Source organism: Pinus tabuliformis, chromosome 9 (genome assembly GCF_031772625.1).
Source record: "Pinus tabuliformis cultivar Carrire ecotype Pingquan chromosome 9, CPIR1, whole genome shotgun sequence".
NCBI classification, from domain to species: domain Eukaryota; kingdom Viridiplantae; phylum Streptophyta; class Pinopsida; order Pinales; family Pinaceae; genus Pinus; species Pinus tabuliformis.
The window spans coordinates 954,045,263-954,068,629 of NC_142307.1; positions in this window are offsets into that span (position 1 = coordinate 954,045,263).

Sequence of the window (23,367 nt, forward strand, 5' to 3'; positions counted from 1 at the left end):
GGAACTCAAAACTAGTATTCAGGTATATCACCAAGCGATATGTAGATATCTACCAAATGTGCAGCGTCTACAAACAAGTTGGATACAAAAGGCTTAAGAAAAGGCAGAATCAATCCAAAAGTTAACCAAGTTGAATTGGGATTCTTACTGGGCGTACTTGGTAAAACCACATATCTAGTGTATGAATCTCAAATGTGTCATCAATTCTACCAAGAAGATGGTGCCAGCTCTTACAGATTCCGTTTTCGCAGGATAGCTAAAATCAGAAGTTGGCCAGCCAACTCTCCTCAAGCAAATGTTGAACGCTTACAACTTCAAGGAGCAGATACATAAATAGTTAGTTAGTAGTTTTAGTTTTAGTTTTGCTTTATTTTTCCCTGAAATGAGGATAGTCATTTAAACCGCATCCTACATTTTTGTAATAAATTATTTTTAGAATTAGTTAGTAGTATTTAAACCCTTCTCATGCATTTTGAGAAGGGTCCAGAAATTTGTCAAAAACTTGTCCTCAGAACATGCACTTTTGCACCCTCCGAGGAGGTTTTGATGAATGAATGGAACAAGATTTATTGATATCTGCGTTTAATATCTACTACTGATGTTGCACTTTTGTACTCTTAGTGGATGTTGGATTAAGAAGAAATAGATCATTATTGCTGGAGCTCATGAGTAGAACTAGTTATAAATGGTACTTTTATCTCTTAATTGTTTCTGCTTATGTGTTATGGTGATATTCATGTTTAGTTATTTATATATGAATGCTTAAATTCTTGAGTTATCATTTGGCACTTTTGTACGGTGATAGCTATTTATTTATGCTTAGTATATGAGTAGCTTACTATGCGATATGTTTTTCACAACTGTTTCATCTAACTTTTTATATGAAATGGTTTATCTTTATTGAATTCTTTTCTCATAGCAGTTGAATGATCTTTATTACCAACTGTCATTTGAAATCATTTTAGATCACATAAAGGAAAGATTACATCCCGAGTTAGTTTAGAATTAGATATTTCTGTTTATTAGATTACAATTGTATGTTGATAGATTAGATTTAGAATAAAGAAAGCATTTTACTTAGGAATCATTAGTTAAGAAATATCAATTCTCAACACACACACACATATTGGGAAAATAGTCCCATATCCCCAGTCGGACCCACTATACCAAATGAAAAATGAGCTACTAACCAAGGTCTGGACCAGGTGGCTATCCCCCTTGTTGTAGACCCAATTTTTGGGGCTTCAACACAACACCACGGAGTAGACAGTACAACTGTAGTTATATATTAATGTCAAAAGATTGATTACAACCATCTGTTGCATTAGCCTTCCCTTACCCCTCCAACTCCTCTCTCTCTCTCCCTTCTTACCAACTTCTTATGCTTAGATTTGAGACTATGCTAGAAAATCGAGTAAGCTATCCTTTCAAATGAGTTGACCTTTATCACAATAGCCCTAGCTTTGCTTATGTAGCATTCAAGTTAGGGTTGCCAAGTTCCTCCATGAATTTCTTTCGGTAAAAGAAATGATGTTGCCATGCTTTTTAGCTCTTTCCCACTTGCCTCCTTCATTAGGATTAGAAATCCCACAAATAGGTCGAACTTTTGATGTTTCCTTGCTTTTCTGAGTAGATTTAGGAGGGAATATAGAGATATTTATGAGTCAATTCGCTCCTTTGACCTTTAGATTCTCATAAGAATCCACTAACGTTGTCCCCGAACTAACAAGTAGAGTTAGTGGGGTCACTAACGCTCCCTTAGGCTTACAGAGAAGCTTTATAAAGCATGTGGTCAGTGTATAGATAGCATTAGTGTGGAAACAAGGCCTGTGATCTTGGCTATTGCTTCAGCCATCATGTCTTTCTCCTCTAAGCTAATGAGGAGGTCATTTTGTTGTATAACAGATGCCCCCTAAAGTGTGATATTAGAGGCTATGGCGATGGCCAAAATACTTTACTTAATTGTAAATTTTCTTCTTCGACAAAAAGAGAGAGGATCAGAGCTTCGAGCGATACGGGAAACCTGATAAAACACATATATATAAAACAACTAAAATCATGTCCTGAGTCGGGAATTCCCATGCTTAGTAGCTATGTCAGAGTGATTTTATCATAAAAGAGATATGATGATGCTGGCTGCCGATAAGCACAATGTGGATCCAGTGTCATAATAGGATCATCCTGATGAGCTATCTCCAAAAAAGAATATATGCAACTTGGGAGAGGAAACAAGGCTGAGTGATGAAAGCCTCTACCCAAGTTATTGATTTCCACTTCATTGAACAACATAGATCAATGCATGTGTATATATGCATTGATGTCGAACATGCTTGAAATCGTCTGATTACCAGTCAATAATGGAGACCATTAACAAACACGAGGAATGCCACCAATAATGGTGATGGTCTCCAAGATGCACAGTACAATCTAGCGAGTGTGAAAGATGTCTTTGTCATCGAACACTCGTAGAATCGCTTAACCAGGAGCCAATAATGAGAACCCTTAATCAAACACAAGGTGACCTGCCACTAATGTCTACAAGCACCAAGGTACTGAATGTGTTTCTGGGTTGTCTTCCTAGATAGAGTGTTGAAGTCGATAGGAAGATACCTGTTGAAAGGTAGGAAATAATGTGTCCTACATCAATTGACATGAAACGAGACAAGAATGATTTGTTTTTTGAGGAATCTTTGAGAATTGGATCAAAATAACGGAGGGCATGATGAAAGGATATGCTTGATGGGTTGATGGAGGAAACAAAAGGTTAACCCTTGAACAATAGAAGGAATGACAATGGTTTTAACCATGCAACACTAGACTTGTGAACTCCAAAGTGTGTTAGGATACAAAGATGCAAGAACATCAAGGTATTTAGGCTAAACTCATAGGATGGTTGGATTCATATTGAGAGGCTGTCACAAGGAAGGTTTATCTAAGGGAGTGGCATGTTCAAGGGAATGATTGCTACCAAACCACGCTTTCTAATACTGAATACAATTGTATTTTCTACTTTCCCCATTTGATTAGTTTAGTGAGTCCAGATGAGCAAACTCATCGATCTTTTCATATTTTAAGAGTCTGGAAAGGACCACAAAAAGGGCCACCATATGACCTATCTGATTAGTTTAATGAGTCCAGACAGGCAAACTTGTCGAGCTTTTCATGTTTTAAGAGTTTGAAAAGGATCATGAAAAGAGCGACTCTATACCTCGCCTGTTTAACTTAATGAGTCCAGACGAGACAACTTGGTGGTCTTTTCATATTTAGAGAGTCTAAAAAGATTGTAAAGAATGACTCGAAGGTGGTCCTTTTGTCATAGTTTTTAACTGGGTGCGACAAAAGTTTAATAGTATACCCGTATCGGTTACTTTTCCGTGAGTTAATATATTGAGTCTGGATAAAGAGAAACCTATGCTCAATAGATTTTGACCTCATTTTGTTATGAGTACGAGGACACAGACTAAACTCTATTTTCGTCATGAATTTTTTAATGAGTCACGCGACGACAAACTCAATAGCTTCATCAAATTTTAACGAGTCAAATGAAGAAAACTCAAGGTATCTTTTTCAGTTTAGTAACCAAGGAAAAATATGTAAAAGAATGGCTCATTCCTTCTTTGTAGATTTAATGAGCCCGAAGAAGGGAAAAAACTTGGGTATTTTTCAATTTTAAGAGCGAGAAATGATCCCAAAAAAGAAAGTGCTCTTGTTGCTGCCATATATTTTTAACGAGCCCGTGACAAAAAAATCGAGATTTTTCAGTTTAACGAGTGAGAAATGTACCTAAAGGAATGCTCAGGTCATCTTTATAAGATTTTAATGATCCTAAAGAAAGAACTCGGGATTTTTTCAGTTTTATGAGTGAGAAAAAAGCGCCTAAAAAGAATGCTCTAATGATCTTTTTTAGTTTAATGAGCTAGAAAAAGAGCGAAAAAGAGTTTCTCGAACCATCGTCATATGTGTTTAATGAGTCCAACAATGAAAAACTCAGGGATTTTTTAGAGTGATAAAACATACCATAAAAGAAAGTGCTCATAGCTTCTATGTAGTAGTTTAACGAGCCCAAAGAAGGAGACTCAATGTTTTTCATATTAACGAGCAAGAAAAATACCATAAAAAGAATGCTCGCTCTTGTTCATGGTAGTTTAACGAACCGGAAGAAGGAGACTCAATGTTTTTCAGATTAACGAGCAAGAAAAATACCATAAAAAGAATGATCGATACTTCTTGATCTCATGCTTGATCATAGAAGGGTCTATGTGATGCATTTCCTCATAAGACCAAGGGAAAACATCATGGAAATCCTTAAAAGGGTAGTTGAAGTTCACAATTTCCTTAAGATTGCAATCGGCTCCAACCTGTATATTTTCCACGATGCTTGACTTGATAGAAATATCGATGAGCAATGTCTTTGAAAGATTTCCCATGTTTCCTTCCGAGTCCAAAGTTTCGATAGTCGTATCTGGTGAGGAAACGATTTCAGGTGTGTCAAATGACAGGATTTGAAGAGGCATCATGTTTGAATCAGATATCGAAACACGATGGTGAGATTCCTCCCAAAGTCACTCTTCTAAACTCATGATCTCTCTAATAGCTTCGTTCGAAGGTAGGACCAGATTAAGGAGATCGAAATAATGAGCAGTTGTGGGAGGGAAGGTGGTACCATTAGCTGTGACCAAAGTGACCGGAGATTTGGATGCAGATTGAATGGATTGGTAGGCCAATTTAGCTGGTAACAAAGACATTTTTTCTCCATAAGTGTCAATGTCTGAAGGGGCCATGAGGATCCAAGGATCGATCGGCTCGTGAGGAATGGATGAAACCATAGAGACCATCTGTGGAACTGAGGATGACGGAAGAGGGAAATAACCCATTAGGGAAGAGCCCTTCAATAGACGAGTACCTATACTGACATAAGAGTCAAGTACACCACCCACTAAGGATACAAAGCCGCTAGGTAACGGGGAGTAATCTGGGGTGCAAAAGGACAGTTGGTCCACTGTGACTATCTTTCCATCTAAGGGAAATAGGATGATACGGAAGACCAAAGACACAATGGAGTTCATGGCATAAGTCTACGTGTGGCGCAAAAGAAGATTATAGTCAATTTTATGATCCATGACTTCAATATCCACCGTTACCATTTTCCCACTCAAGGTGATGGGGTAGCTGGCAAGGTAACCTTTTGGGATGAAAGTGTGACCGTCGAAAGCTTTAAGGGAATTCGATGGCGAGGATAGGGTTGGAGAACCCAAAGCGAGCCAACATGAATCTGACATTACATAGGTAGAAGCACCTTTGTCAATGACAGTTCTATGTATTCCTTTAACTTTCAAAAATATTTGCACTTGAAATTCAAGCTGGTGAGAAAGGAGAGGTTTACATTTTTCCATGTCGAAGATTTCAAGCATGGAATTCTGAGGGTCAATACCACCAATAGCCAAAAGCAGAGCTTTCCTTTGTGTTGGACATGTTTGTAATACTTCGAGCACCGACATAGCCGATGGCACTTGTGCCAAGCCTTCTACAATGCTGTAGTTTTGGGTGGCACATGCAGATGTATTGTGCATCAAAGTGCCCCTTTAGGGGGACGAATCACAAGGTCAGAAACTGACCTTTCGATATGAAGATCATTAGGCAGTGATGGGTTTTGACTTGAGGATGGTTCCTCTGCATGAGTGACAGGAGCTCCATAAGATTTGGCTCTCATTTGTAGATCTACCATTTCAAATGTGTAAACGGTGGATGATCCTTCACTAGTTGAAGGATGATGCAAACCATCGTTATGCCCTTGCGGGGGTTGGGGTTGGTTTGCAATAAGGTGGTGCTATTGCTGAGCAGGGAAAGGATTATTCAGGACAATAGTGGTCCTTCCATTGTCCTTTTTAGCAATGAAATTTGTGCATTCCTGAAGACGCAAACATAGATATGTCATGTCGTCTTGCGGATAGATTTTGCAAGGGAATTGAGCGGATTTATCCTTTCCATCATCAGGAGGCGCAACAACCTTTTTCTTTAGGTTTTGCTTCTTTGTCGACTGCTCCTCAGAAGGAGTGGTATTTTTCTTATTCTTCTTGTTCTTACTACCCGGTTTTTGCATAGACTACACAGAGTTTATCATGGTGGTAGGAAGAGTAGTAGATTTGGTAGATGGGTCCACTAACATCTGGGCAATGTGACCGCTGAGTTGTTTTACATCAGCCCCAGAGGTTGTGCTGATAATCCCATCGGCATGCACTCTGGGTTGCCGAGTAGCGAGAGCATTGGAGTTGTGAGGCGCATTGGGGATTACGTCGTAAAGAGTGCCAGACTGTGAATATATCATATCTAAGTTTTGGGCACGACGTATGGATTGGTCTTATGTGACCGCACCACCTAAGATAACATCCTTAGTGATTTGGGGGAGTAGAGACTTGCAGAACCAATCTGCTAAGAGATAGTATGACAGGGGAGCTTTGACTAACCTCCGCCTATGTCTCCATTCATGTATATGATTAGAGATGTGGGTGGCGGTATCCTAACGTAATGAAGTGAGGAGTTCTGTCCCAGTTTCATAGCGGATGGGTAGCTAGATGTGCTTTAAGAATTCCATCACTAGAGTGTCAAAGGTATTGACTGACGCATGTGGTAACTCGAAGTACCACTTCGCATGTCTGTTGGTATTTTATACGAGATTGGCGGCTAGAGTAAGTTATGATAGATGGGGTCATTTGTAAGTTTGTACAAGTCAAGGATATCCAACGTTGCTAAGAAAGGCAGAGTGTGTGATGCCCCCGAATCTGTCCAAGGTGATGAAATATGACTTGAGGATCCTTGCGGTCCTCCCATTGCTTGATTCCCAATATTATACACAGGTTACATGGTATAGTAGTTTCCTTGGGTTATGGCATTGTAATGTGGATTTCCATGGGGATTGTTAGGCTGGGGTATATAATTTCCCCCAGGATAAGCAGTTCCCCCTTGACTCATTTGAGGTTGTGAGTAGGGTACCCCCATGGATTGGTTGGGACCTCCTTGAGGATTCCTGCCCACCACAAAACTAACCATATGTCCTTGACTGGCATAAGGAGTGCTCATGTCAATCAGTTACTAACCATGCATGCCTAAAAACAGAGGGGGAACTGTTATGTTCCCGAACAATATATGCATATTGGGAGTGCCCCGGATACTTGAATCTGGGGTTATAACTATACAATGGATGCCAACCATATTGTTGGTTGAAGGGACCAGTGCTAACTGTGTTATATTGAGCTTTATAAGGAGCGTTACATGTAGCACTTGTCGAAGGTACAAAGTTTGACACTAAAGGGGTGAAACCTAGAACAAACTGGGTTCCACTCGTGGAGGGTATCATGTTAGGATTTGTACCTGGGACAAATGGGATAGAAGGGTTCGCCGTCAAAGGTGTAGTAGTGACTGTCAAGTGGGGAAGTGGTGGGGGACCAAAAGTGTCCAAAAATTCCCACGACCCATGAGTTGTCGATGGGATGGGTGGAAGTGTTCCAACTGAAGACAAAGGAGGTACAGATGTAACAGGAACCAAGAGTGGGTCCAACAGATTCGTGATTGGAGGATTGTATGGAGGAAGAAATCCTGCAGTAAAGAAATCCTTTAGTAAGTTTGAATCATTGGTTGTCCAAACTAATTCTGTGTGAGATCTTGGAGATTGATTTCCTGAAGATGGGGAATCTAGTTCACTGGAGCTCAATGGATCTTCCACAATGAGTGGAGGAAGTCCTAACAATCGTCTAGATTGACAACGAGGGTTGGATGTAGCCACAGTGGCCAATAATTTTTATCAACAAATTTTATTGTGATGTTTATTGAAGTCTCAATGATAACACTCTAGCACCTAAAAAATAAAAAATACACTAAGTGAATCAATCAACAAATAGAGGGAAATGACCCTGTTTGATAAGCACCAATCACTGGAGATGAAACCCAGTGTCACATTGAATAATAGAGAGGGCTGGTCAAATGTACATTTATGGTTACTCTAGAGCTTCACCCGAACCTCAGATTGAGGGGCCAAGTACTCTTGTGAAGATGAGCACCCTCCCAAAAACTGAAGACATAGTAGGTCCGTTTGTGTTAGGTACCAGGGCAGCCTACCCCAGTCACCTTGTGTAAGTCCCTAAAAGTATGGCCACTAAGGATACCTCAGATCACAGACACTACTAGGGTGGGACATAGTCGCAGACAGTACGCTGTGTGGGTACCTAAGTCCCCGACTCAACTCCGATATCCCCGAAGGGATCCCCGATACACAGAATACACAAAGGAATTGCAAGCATATGCGGGCTACCTTCACTTACAGTCCAATGTTGTCTCGTATTTAGCTCCACTTTTATTGGAGTGGTCCTGGTAGTATGAGTGCAGAAGGTTTTCACTCTTTTAATGACACTAGTTTTGGTTTTTGATCTTGGGCAGTTTACTTACACAACCTATCCCAAGATCCTAGCCTAAACTAATGTTTTTTTTCTCTATAAAGAGTTACTGATTGATTTTAGGTAGATTTTTAGTGTGCTTTTTTAGTGTCTTCAGTAGGGGTGTTGATGCATGATATGTGGTGGGACTCTGACTCAAAACCATGCAAAAGACAATGCTTGTAAATTTTCAATTTCGTTGAAATAAGTTGTATTCTACAAGGGAGAGTCTTTCATACATCAATATTATTTCCATGCATCCTATTCATTAGAACACTAGCATAACCGACAAAAATTTTTCAATGCTCTCTAACAACTACTGAAACCAAATAATGCAGAATTTAACTGGATAAGCAGAATAATGAATAAAGCTTTTTTATTTTTCCTTTATGAAAATAAAAAAAATTTAAGAAGAAAATCTATTTTCCTAAAAAAAAAATCTTTCAAGACACAGATCTTACAAACAAAACACAGCTACAGATCCCTTATCAGTCTAGAAGCAAGTTTCCCAACCCTTTGAGGTCACAGGCATAGTTGTATATCAAAATTTGGGTGACTAACGCTCTATGCTAGAGGCCACAGAGAGTAACTGGAGGCACTGATGCTCTGTTTGTGCAGACCCGGGACTTTATAAAGATCTATTTACACTACTAACCTGCATTAGTGTGGGAAAACACTTCAAAACAGGGTTGTGGGGATTAGATCTAAGGGTGAATATATGACAGAAGAGTGTTGCAAGGTTTTGATGGGTCAGAAAAGGAATGCAGAAGTATAGGAAGGTCTAGAAGGAGGGGGAAACTACAAACTTTCTGGGTAAACCAAGAGCTAATGTGTAGTCCCCAACGGAGTCGCCAATTCTGCTATAGGATAAAATGCATGGTGTATGGAGAATTAAGAAACTCTCAAGGGTCTTCCCGGGACCCTTGGCATACTATAAGATTATCTGTAGCTATCACAAAGCTACATGCATGTCCATACTCAATAACTAACTATCAAAGCAAAATAGATTCATTACCACAAGCCTCCATGTAGATTTGTTGGAGAGAACTATGTAGCTAGGTGGAAATCCCCTAATTTGGCTCCAAATCAAGTCATGCACATAGAAGAGACAACCATAATCACAACATAAAACCTTGAAAATTAATACATGAATATACAACACATCTAATTACACATAACTAAGCTACTCATGCTACAAGGTATTGGAAAAACAAATAAATGAATGATATTACCAACACCACGGAGTAGACAGTACAACTGCAGTTCTATATTAATGTCGAAAGAGTGATTACAACCTTCTGTTGCATCAGCCTTCCCTTACCCCTCCAGCTCCTCTCTCTCTCTCCCTTCTTACCAACTTCTTATTCTTAGATTTGAGACTATGCTCGACAATCAAGTAAGCTATCCTTTCAAATGATCTGACCTTTATCACAATAGCCCTAGCTTTACTTATGTAGCATTCAAGTTAGGGTTGCCAAGTTCCTCCATGAGTTTCTTTAGGCAAAAGAAATGATGTTGCCATGATTTTGAGCTCTTTCCATTTTCCTCATTCATTAGGATTAGAAATCCCACAAATAGGTTGAACTTTTGATGTTTCCTTGCTTTTCTGAGTAGATTTAGGAGGGAATATAGAGAAATTTATGAGTCAATTCGCTCCTTTTACCTTTATATTCTCATTAGGATCCACTAACGTTGTCCCCGAACTAACAAGTAGAGTTAGTGGGGTCACTAATGCTACCTTAGGCTTACAGAGAAGCTTTTTAAAGCATCTTGTTAGTGTATAAACAATGTTAGTGTGGAAACAAGGCCTGTGTTCTTGGCTATTTCTTCAGCCATCATGTCTTTCTCCTCTAAGCTGATGAGGAGGTCATTTTGTTGTATAACACTAATAGATGATAATGCAGAAAATGACATGAGGGAACAATGGTTCATAGTGTTTCTTAGGTAATTACGAGATCCCTACACTTAATTATGTTGTTTACATGTGTAGGTTACATGTTGATGATATGATTGATGAAATGCATCACATGGCTAGTAGGGGTCTGGTTATTGTCATGTTCAACTTATTGATTTTTCATCATTGTTTCCCTATATTTTTAATATTTCAAGCTATCACTCCATTCTGGATAGTTGCATGGGCTATGGGCCTGAAAGAGTGGCTTAAATCCCGGGGTCACTAGCACAAAACTTGCGATTTTGGTCTCTGGTCACTGGTAGGCAAGCCTGTGAGAGAAACTTTAGGTTGATGGTCACTCCCTTTCCCATAGCATGAGAGTGCCTATATACTAAGAGATCCAGAACAACAGTGGGGCCTAGGGATAGGCTATCTGAGTGGCTGACATGTCTCTTGAGGGTTCTATTGCTAATGTTGGATGACTATGTGTGATGTTTTCATCGACTCCACTTCCTTAAGGTCACATAGGAGGTCGAATATGATCATAGTAGCCTCTTGTCTCATGTTTACACCAGTTGGCATGGTTACTTGGGTGGATGTGGGAGGAGGGTGTTACATTGGACAAATCCCTCTTGCAGACAAGAGCGATCTCCCTAGATCCTTGACGAAAAATAGAAACAAGCGAGACAATTGCACTGACTCTTTCCTTAAGCTGGACTTGTTTGAATTATGAGAATTAAGGCTAATGGATGAGCCTCATACCTATTTCAAGAAATTCTCGATGAAGATCCCTTGTTGTGATTTGATGATTCTCCTCAATGCTTGATAAGACCTGCAAACATCGACCATTAAAGGTTCAAAAGCACATGCGATATAGTAATCAAAACAAAACTTAACCTAATGATCAAGGAAATTAGGAATTGAATTTTCATTAATAAACATTATAAACCATTATAAACCATTCATCACTCCAATAAGAAAAATTGATGGGAGAAAGTGTTCATTTGTATTAATCAAAGATAAAGAGGATCCTAACAACCTTTGCCTTGATGCTGTGAGGTCCCTCCCAAATGCCTTCAATATCCTCCTCAGAAGACAAGCTTTCCAATCTCAAACTAACAACATAATTTTATCTTCTCTAAGTTCTGACCTCCTTAATACCTCTAGTCATTTTATAGGCCAAGAGGAAGAAGTTTCAGATTCAAAAGAGGAGGATGACTCCTTAATGGATGGATTAGGTTTCCATGAGAAAAGGGATTAAGATGCATCATTTGAGGGTTATAGTTCAAATAGTCATCACCTAGAAGACTTTAGTTGGGAAATATTTGACCAACTATGTTTCTAGAATGTACTTTTTATTTTTACTTTCTTGAATTCACTTGCACGGGTTTATAGTAGCAGACAGAGCACATCTCTACATTATTATGAGAGTTAATTCCAAAGAATGTGTGGGAATAGTGTAGGTGAAACTTAGAAATGTGTGACAACTATTTTCCCCAAATTTCTCATCTACTTCAAGATATTTTGGGTTGTTTGAATTCTAAGGGAGTTCATTCAAACATGTTCACAGATGGTAAAAAGACCCATAAACTGATCAACTATCATGGCGATAAATTGACATGTAACAAATTTCCCCCTAAAGTGCGAAGTCTGTAAAAGACATTTAAAATATTGAAGTGCTTTATCATTCTAAGGATCAAATCAGAGGCAATGGTGAGAAACCTGCAAGGAACATTTAAGGATTACAATGCAAATGTATATCAATAATCATCATTGAGGTAGGCATTCCCATACTTAGAGTAAAGCAAACTCAACAAAAAGCATGGAAAAACCAAAATCATATAGATAGTATACATAGCATGGGTGGAATCATCTATCATAAATGGGTCTACATAATCATGAATATAAAATCTCCTCTCAACTTGGATTGATGAAACTAAATCCAGGGTCTTGAACTCCATCTCTTGATCCATGGTACAAATCTAACCATGCGAGTGAATGTTTTGAAGTCAAACATGGAAGAAACCACTTGATTACCAGTCAATGATATGAACCATTAACAAGTGTGAGAGAAACCACCAATAATGAAAATGGTTCTCAAGGTACTTCCAGTACATTTTTATGAAGTGCGAATAAGTGATCTAAATTTGAACACTCATATAATTGTTCGATCGAAGGCCAAAGATGAGAACCTATCGTTGAAGGCAAGAAACCTATCATTAAGTCATGCAGGTCTCAAGGTACTGAATGTTTCTAGATCAACTTCCTAAATTATGAGCTAAAGTTGATAGGAAGCAACCCGTCATAGGAAGTCCTACGACATGAAACACAATGTCAAGCTTTGAAAATAGTTTGCAAGGACTAATTCAAGGATGGCTGACGTGATTGAAGGCTTAGAATTTGCAAAGGAATATTGAACTGAGGTTGAATTTCTCTTGAGCACATAACAACGCAATAATTGACTTGGGAGCATTTGACTTAACGATAATACCAAAAACCATGAAGACTTTCAAATGAGGTTTGATTAACTATAAGAAAAATGGATTTCCCAACCCGAACATGAGTGTGACGGAGTGCCGTGTTCAAGAGCGACATGCTATCGTTATAAATGACAATGTAAAATGAACACCTTTTCCCAGTTTTTCCCCACCATTACTGGCAAGTACCTCTTTATTTTTTTACAAGCTTGTGGAGGATAAAATATGCTTGGACCGTAAGCTCATCCTTCAGATGAGTCCATCAAAGTATTTTTAACGAACTCTAAGAACTGTCAAAGAGAACCATGACTACATCAGGTCAGGACAAACTTCTAAAAATTCCAAAATAATGATCAAAAACACCTTGAACTAGTGGCAATGGTAGCCAGCATGGAACGACGAGGACGCTGGTCAAAGCGAGTTGACCGAGGCCCATGGAGATTGCGCAGGAGGTCAAAGTAGCCTCTGGGAGGCCCAGATTGAGAAACAGAGGTGGATTTTGATGCTCGATTGCTGGGTAAAAAGGGCCAAAATGGAGAAGCCTCGAGCACTCGGACGCGTGGGGAGCTGATGAACCATGAGAAAAAAAGCGAAAAAGTGTTAAAGGACAAGGCGGGACCTGTGCTCCGAAAAACCGACAGTGTTGATCGGGGCACCCTCAAACGATAAGCTGTTTTGGAGAAATTGGAACGATCTCAATCAACGATCGACGCATGGCAGGTGGAGGAGAGAGGAAACCGCCATTGATCATGCGCTAATGGTCGAGCAACTCAATCGCGCGAAACGTGCGTATGGCGTCGGATCTGGAGGCCCTAGATCTAATGGCTGAGATTGCGCCCGATGGGGGAAGCAGAATTGACGAAGTAATGAACCGTGATTTAGAAGGATTTGAAGTCTGTTTTGACCACCATGGTGGAGGAAGACTTCATCCATGATGTAACTGAAGAATTGAACCGACAAAGCAAGATGGCACCATTTATAGGAGGACATGTGGCCACTCCCTGTGAGCCAATGATGACGCTGAACAGGGAACTCCAAGCGTAGCTGCAGAAGGTGATTCAACGGAGGTAGAAGAGGAACTGAACAGGCATGGAAACGAATGGCTTAAAGCCATGAACAGAGACAGAATACACAGTCAGAGAGACAGAGGAACCAAAACCCCGAGAGGAGGAAGGAACACAGAGAAAAGGACAGTGAAGAAAAAACAGAAGAGGACAGAGGGCCAAGCTGACCAAAGGTAGCATCGAGCATCCGAGAGCTTAAGAGATTCAAGCCATCCTAGAAAGGATCTATCCGGACTGAGCACCACATTGGGCTCCTTCCATTGTAGACCAGAAGGTCACAAAGCTGGTAGGCAAACAAGTCTGTGCACTCCAGTGGCTTGGTGAATCCAAGAACCACCCTGCCAAGCAAATCTGCTTCAGGTGACTCATATTGAGCTCCTGCATTGTAATTCTCTGCTTCAAGACACAATAAAATAAGGCCACCACTGAAAGTTGGACCAGAGATGTAGCCCTGGAGGATAGGGTGAATTCCTTATTAATTTCTTGTGTTCTTGTATTTGCTTACTATATTTCTCTGCTGTCTTTCCATTTAAATGTCTGTATATTGGCAATTTGATCGATTCGTTGCTTAAATAACATAGACACACACACCAGCACATGAGTTTGTAATACCTCTATTCAATAAATTTTTAACTAAGGTCACTTATGGGGTGATTATCAGATCAATTATGCTTAACGGTTCCTATATTGTTTAGTTTTTACGAGTCCAGTAAAGGAGTAACTCGATGTATTTTTATTTTAAAGAGTTTGAAAAGGAAAAAAAAGGAAACTCACTCAATTATTTTACCATAAAAATTTTAACAAGCATGGAGAAAGTAAATCTCGGCGTTCTTCAGTTTTAGAGAGTCAGAGGAAAAACATAAGTAGACTCCATCAGGTTCCTTTTTGTAAGTTTTAGTCTCTCAGGTCTGAAAAAGGATAAAATAGTACAAGAGAGAACTCTATTGACCATGTTCAGTCATTGTATACCTTTTTTGTAAATTGTCCTAACTAAGTCCGTAAAAGTGGTAAAATTATACTGAGTGGACAGTTGTTCATTTACTTTTACTAGCTCGAACAAGCAAGTACTCGACAATATTTTCATTTTTTTTGAAGTCTGATAACGACTTAAAAGAGGACTCCATGAATTTTTCTTTTCATAATTTTTAAGAGCATGAAAAGTGATAAAAGTCTGGTAAATAGTCAAAATGATTTATCCTCACTTTGTAACCTATCCTGCACGTTCAAACTCAATAAATCGTCATAACTACTTGAAAATATAATTTTCCTTCCCAAAAGGTTTTAAATATAAAAATAATATTTTTTTTAGCTTCAATACCCCTATAAAAGTGGGAACAGTAAATTATTTTTCACCATTTGAGAGCAAAGGGAGGAGTTTTTACCATTAGACTTCTAGGATTGATTCCGAGCTAATCGGTGGATGAAATCGCGAACCACTTCTTCCAGGTAGAAGATCTCTCCTTAACTTAGCTTTTCATCTGTTCAAAATTCCATTTTAAGCTTTCAGTTAATCTTTTGGGGCAAAATTATGTTAAAAAACATGCCCTTGGCCCTGCACTGGTTTCTTTCAGTCGCACCCATGTAGGCAAGTAAAATTTTCCACATGGAAAATCGTGGCCTGTGCGGATTTTTCTGGAAAAATTCACGCATCTTTGCCCTGCCTGCAAAACAATGGCAGCGCAGGTGACAAGGGTTTATTTTTTTGCAAGTTTTGGGCATAAAAAAACATGAGATGGTTTTCAAAAATGAATCTAATCCTTTTAAAATGGTCATTTCAGGATAATTTATTGCTCAAAATGGAGTGGAGGGAAAGAGAGCATGAAGCCAATGATTTGGCAGCCTTAGCAGATATAGCTACCATGTAGTCTCTAAGAACTTGTGGCCTCCTGAAATACTGGCTCATTCATGGGATGAAATCTCAGGTAGATCTGATGACATCGCTGGTAAGAACCTGGAATGTCCAGGAACAATGGCATGAGCTCTAGCCCTAAAAAGGTGACTTAAATCCCAGGGTTGCTGGCACAGAACTGGTAATTTTGGTCTCCGGTCAATGGAAGGAAAGCCTGTGAGAGAAATTTTACGTTGATGGTCACTCCCTTGCCCATAGCATGAGAATGCTTATGGCCTAAGAGATCCATAACAATAATGGGACCCAGGGATAGGTTGTCTGTGGCTAACATGTCTCTTAAGGGTTCTATTGCTAATGTTGGATGACTGTTTGTGAGGTTTCCATTGATTCCACTTTCTTAAGGTCACATAGGAGGTTGAATCTGATCATAGTAGCTTCTTGTCTCATGTTTACCCTGGTTGGCATGGTTACCTGGGTGGATGTGGGAGGGTGGTGTTACAATAATGTCATTCTAAAAATACCATTTTCGCATTCTTCTTTGTCATTTCCATAATTTGTCATGATCGATCATACAAACAATAATACAATGTGAAGGTTGTAACTCTTGATTCTTTGTCCATATGGGATTTGGGAGAAATGGATCTAGTAGTGATAAATAAGCTTTATGGGTTCAAAATCATGGAAGCATATCGAAAATGTGGACATAGATTTCATAAGAAGGTGGCTACATTTATTTCAAAAGCTGAGTGGAGGAAACAAGAAAATGGTTGATAAATTTACAAAAATGTTCAATGGTGTTCAAGCCAAATTAGGAGATTTACAACTATAAATTTTAACGTATTTTGTAGCCAATGTTGGGTGTGGAGCCTGATTATCTTATCTATTCAGAGGTATCGTCGTATTGGACTCCAAATCGTAATGGGGTGGTAATGCCACCCATTTGTTCACCGCCAAGGGGTCCGACGGGGGGCAACGACGATTTTTATGAGCCCCCCTAGGGGGGGTTTGGGGGCGGCACCCCCGAAGCTAAAAAGTATATATAAATTTTCCTTGTAAAATATTGTAGTTTCTTAGTTAATTTGATTCTTTCATTAGGAATATGATATGACGGTAGAAGTTATGTTTAATTTAGGATTTTTTGTCCTAGAATGCAACCCCTTGCTATATATGAGGGAATTGTATTGCGGCTATGTATATGTGTATTTTGAGCGAGAAAGAGAGAGGAGATTGTGTGAGAGCGAAGAGGAAATTACAACAGATCTGCTATAGGTTGTATCTCTTCATTTTGTTGGATAATATAAAAGGAAGGACTAGTTGTTTCTCTATGGACGTAGCCCAAACTGGGTGAACCATGTATATCTATGTCTCTCTTGTTTTATGCATTTTCTGTGTTTGTGTTTCCGCAATATTTTATGTGTTCCATTTATTTGTAATATATAATTTTCTAATAGCCAAGCCTACTGAATTTCCTCTTAATGGAAAAAAATGATTTAAAATTCATAAGTTGAAGGGTGATCATTAGAAGAGTTTTTTAAAAGACCGCGAAGAAATTTTGAACTCTACCAAAGGTGTTCCAAGCAAGATGCTCAATAGGAAATGGCAAGATACTTTGTTCATCATTCAGAAATTTGTCACTTGCAAAGGGAAATACAAGTTATTTTTCTTTTATCATTTGAGGTTGCTAATTCATTTCCAAGTTAATAAGAAAATAAATCTTCCTTTTATATGATTAATAGTACTAAAAATATGGAAAAATATTATCAAAATAATTCCCTAAACCCATAATGTAGTCCTTATAATTTCATGTTAATCAACTTAGATGTTAGTCTTGGACAAATTGTAAAAGAAAAATGAGACTTGCAATGAATTCTTGGTCAGGAATATATTCACAGAACCACCAATAGAAGTAGGGGAACTAGGTGAAAACCATAGCACTGCTTAGGCTGAGAGTTTAGGAAGCATAAATAAAACCACAGGAAGTAAAAGGAAATTTATGGAGACAAAGCTTAAAGCTAAGGAAATCGAGTCCTCCAAAAGAGAAACATGTTTTGAAATCCCCAAGCACTAAATATTCTCAAACAAAATTTGAAGTAGAAGAAATGGAAAATGGTCTAAAATCCCAATATAAGGAAAAACAAATATTTAAAATAGAGGGAGAATCCTTTGGAATAGGTATTCATGCGGGGAGAAGACCGATAAGAATTATCGCCAGGGGACAAGAATAACAAAAAAAATGATGGCTTTTTTTTTATGGAAAATAGATTATATAGGTGGGAGATTTAGTAGAGGAACAAAGTGTAGAGGATGATGCAGGGAAAATTTTAGGGGCTAATATTCGCAAGTGGGCTATTTTTCCATGCTTTTTCCAAAAAAAAGGTTCGTTAATTTCCATTTCTTATAAAAAAATTCACCCAAATTTTATAGTATAAATTATTTTACCTTAAAAATCGCTAAAATTATATAGAGAGAGTATATAAAGTATTATAAATTTGAATATTTTTACATAAATACCACCAAACATTTTATAGATGGCATATCATGGACTGGTGAGTTTCACCAAGGTTTCTAAACATTAAGATAAATTTTCATCCTTAAAATTTTCCCTGGGATGATGTTATATTCTTGAAAACATTAACTAAGCATTTTAAGAAAACCTCATCTTTAAATACTCGATCATAACTAGAGTCTTGCAAAATAGTGAGTGACAAAGAAAAAGAAGCTAGAAAACCATTAGTTTTTGTAGCATCAAAACTTGAAGATGTTTTCATCCCTAAAGAATGTATGGAAGATATACCAACATTGGGACCTTCAAATAAAATGGAATCAATACTTTTGACATATATGAAATAGAAGGCAAGAAAAATTTAAAAGTTACAAATATAAATTCAAGAATTAAAGTTGTTGGATGGATATATTAAAGATGAAAATGTGAAGTTGAAGAGTACCATTGAGGAATTATAGAAGGAAAAGGATCAACTTAAAACAGAGAGAAAGTTGTCAGCAAGATAAGAAAGAAAATGGTACAACAAAATCCAAGAGACCAAAATTAGGAATAGAAGACTTAAAACAAAAATCATACAGAAAAATAAATATACACTTCTAGTCTAGATATCTTGCTTGATGTTATAGAGCGGTTGAAGAAAAAAAGTGACAACATCATAGTTTCAAATTTTTGTAAAGGAACTTAAGTTTTCGAGAAGATATTTGTTCCATGAGGACATGCACCACCTTCTGTGTGGGGGAATGTTGGGTCTTGAATTCACCATGTTTGTAACCTATTTCCCCAAATTTTGCTTAAAAATCTCTATTTTGCCATTCTTTTTACCTCATTACCATTTCATATTTTTTCACGATTAAACTATATCAATATATACATCATGGTTGAATTTAAAGATAATTTGCTTAATTTTATATGCTTTTCGTCTTTGTGAATCAATAATTTGGTTAAAATATATTCTATATTAGGTCACCACAAGAATCTATGATTCTATAGTAACCATAAAATCTGTAGCGAAATTGTGAATACCTCACAAAATGTATTTCTATTCATTAGTTTAAGTAGATACACATCTAGGGATCATGGAAAGGATGGTTAATGATTGGGTAAATGGTGGAACATTCCACGAGTATTAGTAGCTATTTAATTTTCCATATCATGGATCATGAAGAATTGACCTGAATGGATCCTAGGACCAGTTGCCAATGAAACTAGATCCAAAACAATTATCAGAAATCATTACTACCAAGATACTTTATCTTTTAAGATACTCTATCCCTTATTTTCTACACCATATACTTTGTTTTGAGATCCACAATCTTAGTCATAGTGATTTTGATTTATTAGTTTATTCTGTAAAAGTATACTGAGCAAACATATGGTAATAATCATCACAGAGTATGAAGCATATGTTTTTGAACCAAGTTGAGAAGCATTTCACTCTATTCCTTTGATTAATACAAACAATAATATACTTTTTCTTATATAAATTTAGTTTGAGGTGTGAATGTTGAGCTGGCCATAGTTATGTAACTCGTTAAAGAAACAAAGACATGAATTGGAAAGGACTCACTGCATAGGATATTCAAACGTTATTTGTGCGGGAACGAATATAAAAAATATAATTAAATAACAGTAATTATACCTACCATAGAGATAGGGATTAATCTATTATTTGATATATGTAATTACCTTTGTGTCCCCAATTACAGTTTAATCTAAGTGTTGAAATGCTAGTTTATGCAATTCTTGTGGAGTAATATTTTAAATCAAGAATTAAGCTTTAATTTATGTTGATTTAAATTGTAAATTCAAATAAGAATACTCTATGAATGAATATTGAATTGATAAATAACATCTACGAATAAAAAATAGATGAAATTTGAATTGAAAACTCCATATAACAATTAGAATTAGAGTCTAAACTAAAACTAAATGGGAAACAAATACCTTACATAGTTGGCCCTTGCTACTTAAGTCTTAATTTCTTTAATGAGTTAGAAAATTATGCTCATCTCAAAATTCACACATCTAACTAAAGTCATATAAGAAAGAGAAATATGTTGCTTGTATTAATTAAGGGAACATAATGAAATTCTTCTACAATTGATTCAAAAATATATGCTTCAATACTCTGTGATGATTATTACCACATGCCTACTCAATATACTTTTCTAAAATAGAATAATAATTTAACAAATTGCAATCACTATGACTAAGACTATGGATCTAAAAACATTGTCTCACACAAAAATGGAATCCAATATTAAAAAATAGAGTATCTCAATAGTAACAATTTATGATATTAACTTTGGCTCTAGTTTCATTGGAAAATGGTACTAGGTTTCATTCATGTTGATTTTTTGTGATCTTTGGTTTGGCAGAACCAAATAGTTGTTGATACACATAGAATGTTCCACTTTCAACCCAACCACTAACCATCCTTTCCATTTACCCTGATCATGTTTCCACTTCATCAAATCAACATAAATCCATCTCCATGAGGTTTGCTAAATTTTCCAACTCATACTTTATCCTCCAATTCATTGCAACTATTCAGATCAATGAACATATTATGTTTTCCTAACATATTTTATAGTCTACACAGAATCAAAGATTCTTGTAGCAACCTCTTAGAGAAAACATTTTGATTTAAAGATACGAAATATATATATATCGTTGTCAGCATGGGTGCACAATGGAGTACATCTCCTAGTCATAGGTGGGATATCTCTAGAAAATATCAAAGAGTGTTTCAATATGTTAGGCCACCAAATTTCTTTGTTGAGTGAGGACTACATGAATAGCATAATCAGAGGCATTTTTGTTAATCTCAAAGGTTATTCTAAGTCTATAAAGGTGAGGAATGGTGTAGAGAAGAGGCAATGTTTCAGATCCTAAAATGTTTTTTGTTTCATTTTAGAACTTTTCTTTAGCTCCACCTTTGGTCACTTGACTTAAGGGAAAAGCACTTGTTGAAAAAATGTAGCAAGAAAGTCTCAATTTGGTTGTAGCCTTAGTCAAATTGAGTAAATCAAATTTCCACATCAATAGGACAACCTAGAGGAAGTTAACTAGTGTGACATGGATCTTGTCACTAGGTTTTATCAATAAATTTGAGTTAGAGGGTTTGGAGTTAAGTTATGCATGTGTGATTGCTAAATTTTAGTAATCCAGTTTAGTTATTTTCAATTGTATTCAATTAATTGACCTCTAACTATTGTTAGAGTCAATTTAAGGTCAATTATGCAATGGGACAATAGGATAACTCAGAAATCTTTTAGTTAATTGATCAATCAACCTAAAATAACTTCTGCATGTAGAGAATTCGAGTTCCTCAACTGGAGTGGAGATGACATGGCAGTGTAACATTAGTTTTAGAATAGTCTTGAGTGCATAGGTGTTGCATGCAATCAATGATCAATCCTTGGGAATTACGTAATCAATTTGGTTGAAATTCCTAAAGAATAGGGGATAATTTCCTCAGGATTTGTGCAAGGAAATAGGAGGCTAGGCGAGTTGATATTTGACTAAGTGTTGGTGAGAGTTGTTCATTGAGTAGAGTGAACAATTATTCTTTTGCGGGTTGAGCTCAGAGTTGGAGCTAGAAATTGTAATAGATTATATATTCATCTAATTAATGCAAAGAGGCTTGAGGGGTTTTTCTCGGTTGGGTTCCATTAGAAAACACTATGTATTTGTGGTTTTTCTTATTGCATGTCTATGCATGTTGTTGTAAATTGTGAATTTCATTCCACAAATTAGTAGAGTAGAATTACGCCTCTTGATTTTAGATTTAATTTCTTGATCAATTGCAATTCTATAAAAATTCTACATGGTATCAAAGCCACAAAATTCACATTAGAACTAGTATTTCAAAGTTGTCTCTAAAGAATTTTTAATTTGCATCTTTCTTGCAGCAGTTTTTCTTTAGGATCAGGAGGATGCCTTTCAACGGATTGAGATTGGAGTATCCCCTAGAGGGTAGATCTAATTTCATATCCAGGAAGGATTGAATGGGAGTAGTGCTTGATGACAATGGTGTGTTAGAATATGTTAAAAATGACATTGCAAAACCTCCAAAGTTGAATACAAAAAAATTAGTCAAATGGAAGATGGATGTTGCAAAGATCAAGAGAATTCTTCTGGAAGGTGTGCGAGACCATCTGATATCAAATATTGATGGCAAAGAGACACCATTTTTTATGTGGAAGGCACTAAAATATCTATTTGAAAATAGAAGCGACCATAGAAAATTAGTCCTGAAAGACAAACTTCGAAACATTAAGATGTAGAAGAATGATACTATTTCGCAATATCTCTTTAGATTTACACAAGTTCAGGATGAGCTTGGAGGAGTTGGTGTGAATGTTGTAGGAGATGACCTGGTGAGCCTAGCTATTCTAGGCTTTCAAAAATCCTAGCACAACTACCAGAACTCTGTGAATGGAAGGGAAAAATTACCAAATTGGGAAAGGTTGTGGTCCGATTTGGTACAAGAAGAGTTCAGGATAGATAACTAGTATGGAACATCATCCAAAGCTGAGGATGAAGAGAATTTTACATTAGTTGGAAAGGGGAAGAATGGAAAATGGAATAAGATCCCAATAAAATTGGAGTCTAGACAAAATAATGGCAAGAAGAAAGACATGAGAAAGATAAAATGCCTCCACTATCACAAATTTGGGCACTATGCAACAAAATTTTCACAAAAAAAGTCTAACAAGAAGCCTTTAGAAGGAGAAGTAGGTGAAGGATTGGATTCACAATTCGAATTAGACTTCATCCTAATAGAATTCATGGGAAACACTATTACGGGGAGTGTGTGGTACCTTGATTTTGGTGCCTCGTTCCATATGATAGTGATCAGGTGCTCATGCTAAAAAAATTAAAGTCTTAGAATCTTGTCAAACTCAGCTTTAGATTGAAGAACTCGTCATTCTGAACCCAATGGTGTGAACGAAAGTTTATGACCGAGTGGAAGCAGTAGATCCTTCAGTCCCAGTCATTGTTGCTCCAATTGATCCAGTCGAAAAACCAACAGCATTGATCGTTTCACTTCCACCTCTAGATCTAAAGAAGGAACCAGTGCTCGCAGAAGCAAAAGAAGCATAAAAAGAAAGCAAAGCTCCAACCCGACACCCCATAGCCCAACGTACT